Source organism: Cucurbita pepo, chromosome 10, assembly GCF_057944985.1.
Source record: "Cucurbita pepo subsp. pepo isolate OVF chromosome 10, ASM5794498v1, whole genome shotgun sequence".
Classification (NCBI taxonomy): domain Eukaryota; kingdom Viridiplantae; phylum Streptophyta; class Magnoliopsida; order Cucurbitales; family Cucurbitaceae; genus Cucurbita; species Cucurbita pepo.
This window is the reverse complement of record NC_141807.1, coordinates 16,603,482-16,607,894: the sequence shown is the minus strand read 5'-3', so window position 1 is coordinate 16,607,894 and position 4,413 is coordinate 16,603,482. Positions and strand designations below refer to the sequence as shown.

The 4,413-nt window shown below is 34.6% G+C and overlaps 1 non-coding gene across 1 annotated transcript; it reads left to right on the top strand.

The window, feature by feature from the left end:
- The first annotated feature begins 3,373 nt into the window (after window positions 1–3,373).
- Window positions 3,374–3,446, top strand: TRNAF-GAA (transfer RNA phenylalanine (anticodon GAA)). Its single transcript has one exon. It is a non-coding gene; the product is annotated as a tRNA-Phe (tRNA).
- Window positions 3,447–4,413: the final 967 nt, after the last annotated feature.

Below are 4,413 nucleotides of genomic sequence, written 5' to 3'. Positions count from 1 at the left end.
TCTAGATAAGGAATTACAAATCCGGAAAGATTCTTGATAATTGATAAAATGACTTTTTTGCCCTTTTCATTTACTTTTTCCTTTCAAATCCTTCTCAAAAGGCCTTTAACTCCTTGAAATCACTTGTTAGGGTACACAAGTGACTTGACTAAGTCCTTTGTTCTTGCTTAATTCTTTAATTTTTTTCCTTTCTATCCTTTCTATCCTTTGGGTCTTTCATGAGTGGCTTATTCTTATGGGAGCTAATTTCCTTCATTTTTTGGATGTTACATATATATACTCGTTACAAACACAAAATAAGAAGCACACTCAAAAGAAGAACAAAAAATACTATATTAAAAATAGAGGTTAGTCCATGGCCCACACTCCAAAGTCCACTCTCATCCACGACCAACTCTTAGTTACTTGAAAAAAAAAATGATAAATATGGAGTAAGTAAAACTTAGTAAGTAGCCTACTAGTAGGTTCTTAATCGCGACCTTAAGCTAGGATATTACTTCTTGTTATGTTTTCAGGATCTTAGAACTTAGAGGTCATCATGTCATGTATCATATACTGATCCTGAAAACCTTCCCCTAAAATAACCTTCAATTTTCTCCCCATGAACACATGAATGGTGTCGTCATAATCATGTAATCCTACTGGTAAATCGTGGTGCAGGACATCTCGTTTAGCTGATGGGAAAGGTAGGCCTATCATAACATCCAGCTCATGATACATATTGCAGGACATCCTACCTAAAGAGGAATAGGGGCTTTTTAGTACACATTGTATTGCATATAATGGTTACTTATGGGTATGGATCCTCCTGACTTATTTAGCATGTTATTCACATAGTTCTAGGTACTTGGTACATGGATTATTGATGAACCTAGGTTTATACATAATGTCATGGGTTAGGCTTTAGGAGTTGAGGTTTTAGCTTAGGAAAACATTAGAGGGTAACCTAACGTGGACTCATTCGTGTGAAAATCTACTAGCACTTTCAGGACCTCTTTCCTTCACCAAACTGATGGGTAAACTTATTTAGAAGGTGCAGGAACAAGTTTGTTAATGAACAATGGACTATAGTTCTCGAATTCGAGGTAAACCCATGAACACGATACCCCAAAACAAAAAACTTGTATCTCTCGATTGGGTACTCGATTAAGCTTGCTTCTTGCCCCTAATAGTCTACCCTAATTCATAATTTAGAGACAGATTTTCCACTACCATTGAAACGTCTAGAATTTCTATAATTTCATTCCTGATTTTTCTGAATCTTCTGCCAGAAAAGTCTTCTCCGATCAGAGCTTCCTTTTTTAAGCACCTTGTAATTCTTATTCTATAAAAAATTTAATGATTCGGGAAGTTTATAAAAATTAGAAAATGTACCATTTTCTCAATGTTTTTTCAATTTTACTTGTTCTTTGCTTCTAGATACAACCTAGTAGGGATTATACACTGTCTCTTATTAGAGACCTTGAGTGTTGCAAATTCTCCTCTCCTTTGAAAACTTTCGGTCATCGAAACTGCTTATTCTAAAATAGGTCAGGGTACAAGGTTCACATTTGCCTTCTGTTTCCCAAGTGGCTTCTTTTACTCTATGATTCTTTCACAGGACCTTAACAAGAGTGATTTTCTTGTTTCTCAATCATTTGACTTTCTTGTCTATTATTTGAATCGGGTGTTCTTTATATGTTAGGTCATCTCTCAAGAAGAGAGTTTCATGAACTAGTACGTGCGAACGATCTAGGGTATACTTCCGTAGTATGGATACATGAAAGATATTATGTACGTGCGAATGATCTAGGGTATACTCCCGATTCTATAGGCCACAGATCCAATCCTTTCTAATATCTCAAATGGACGGATAAACCTAGGGCTTAGCTTCCCCTTTTTACCCTACCTGATCACCCCTCTCATGGGGTGCTACCTTTAGGAATATATGATCCCCTACCTACAATTTCATGTCCTTGCGCCTTAGGTCTGCATAGCTTTTCTCTCGGGTTTGTGCGGTTTGTATCCTAGCTTTAATCTTCTGGACTGCGGCGTTGGTAATTTGCACCAGCTCTGGCCCAATAGTTGTCATTTTCCCCCCTTCTTCCCAAAAGATAGGGGATCGAAATCTTCGTCCATAGAGAACCTTGTATGTGGCCATTTGTATGGTGGCTTGGCAAGTATTATTATAAGCGAATTTCATAAGGGGTAGGTACTTATCCCAACTTCCTGCAAAATCCATCACATGTACCCTCAACATGTCTTCCAATATTTGCTTAAGCATTTCTGTTTGACCATCTTTTTATGGGTGGAATGTCGTACTACGTACCCAATGCCTTTTGTTGAATTTTCAGAAGTGTACCCAATACCTTTACTGATGAATATTTATTTTTAATGTTAGCAAGAGTAGCTCTGGGAGATTATTAGACTGAAGATTTGAAGGTCACACGTGTTTTATCCACGTTCAACGCACCTAATACAAGTTTATTACTTGACTATACAATCTAAAAACATAACTTGATTATTCAATCTAAAATTAGTGATTATTTCTTTTTTAAACATAATGAATTAGCGAAAATACCTTTACTTATGAATTTTCATTTTTAATATTAGCGGGGATAGCTCTGTTGGGAGAGCGTCAGACTGAAGATTTGAAGGTCACGTGTTTGATCTCCACGTTCACCGCACCTGATTCTAGTTGCATAACCCGAGTATTCAATCTAAAATTAGTCATTATTCCATTGTGAAATCTCAATGAATTATCGAAAATACCTAACGTGTTCTAGTTCACCGCACCTTATACAAGTTGGATAACATGAATATCTTATTAAAAATTAGTTTATACAAGTTGGATAACATGAATATCTTATTAAAAATGAGTGATTATTTCTATTTAAAATTTCAATGAATTAGCGAAAATACCTTTACTGATGAATTTTTATTTCTAATGTTAGTGTGGATAGCTCAGTTTAGAGAGCGTTAGATTGAAGATCTGAAGGTCTCGTGTTCGATCCACGTTCACCACACATGGTTCACGTTGCACAATTTGACTATTCAATCTAAAATTAGTGATCATTTCTTTCGAAAATTTTAATTAATTAGCGGAAATATCTTTACTTAAAAACTTTCATTTTTAATGTTAGCGGAGATAGCTCAGTTTGGAGAGCGTCAGATTTAAGATTTGAAGGTTACGTGTTCGATCTCCACGTTCATTTTTAATGTTAGTGGGGATAGCTCAGTTTTGAGACAGATTTAAGATTTGAAGGTCACGAACCACACCTGTTTCTATTTCCATAACCTGACTATTCAATAAAAAATTAGTCATTATTTCCTTTTAAAATCTCAATGAATCAGCGAAAATATCTTTACTGATGAATTTTCATTTCTAATGATTGCGGTGATAGCTTAGTTGGCAGAGCGTTAGACTGAAGATCTGAAGGTCACGTGTTCAATCCACGTTCACCGCATATTGCATAATTTGACTATTCTTTCCAAAATTAGTGATTATTTATGTTTAGAATATAATGAATTAGTGGAAATACCGTCACGTTCTTTATCCAACTATCAAACTCGTATAGGTAAGTTGCAACTTGACTATCAAATCTAAAACATAAACAGTATACCAACTATCAAACTTACATAAACAGTATACCAACTATCAAACTTACATAAACAGTATACCAACTATCAAACTTACATAAACAGTATACCAACTATCAAACTTACATAAACAGTATACCAACTATCAAACTAGTATAGGTTGACTAGGTTGCAACTTGACTATCAAATCTAAAACATGTGAATGTGATTATTCATTTTTTATGTTATCTGGGATGGCTTTATGTTATCTCGATGGCTTAGTTGGGGAGAGCATTATTATTTCTTTTTAAAATATAATGAATTAGTGGAAATAGCTTTACTTATGAATTTTTATTTTTAACGTTAGCAGGGATAGCTCAGTTGGGAGAGTGTCAAACTAAAGATTTGAAGGTCACGTGTTTAATCTCCACGTTCACCGCTCCTGTTTCCATGTGCATAAGCTGACTATTCAATAAAAAATTAGTTATTATTTATTTTTAAAATTTCAATGAATAATGAATTAGCGGAAATACCGCACTTGGTTGCATAAGTTGCAACTTGACTATCAAATCTAAAACATGTGATTATTCATTTTTTATGTTATCTGGGATGACTTTATGTTATCTCGATGGCTTAGTTGGGGAGAGCATTATTATTTCTTTTTAAAATATAATGAATTAGTGGAAATAGCTTTACTTATGAATTTTTATTTTTAACGTTAGCAGGGATAGCTCAGTTGGGAGAGTGTCAAACTAAAGATTTGAAGGTCACGTGTTTAATCTCCACGTTCACCGCTCCTGTTTCCATGTGCATAAGCTGACTATTCAATAAAAAATTAGTTATTATTTATTTTTA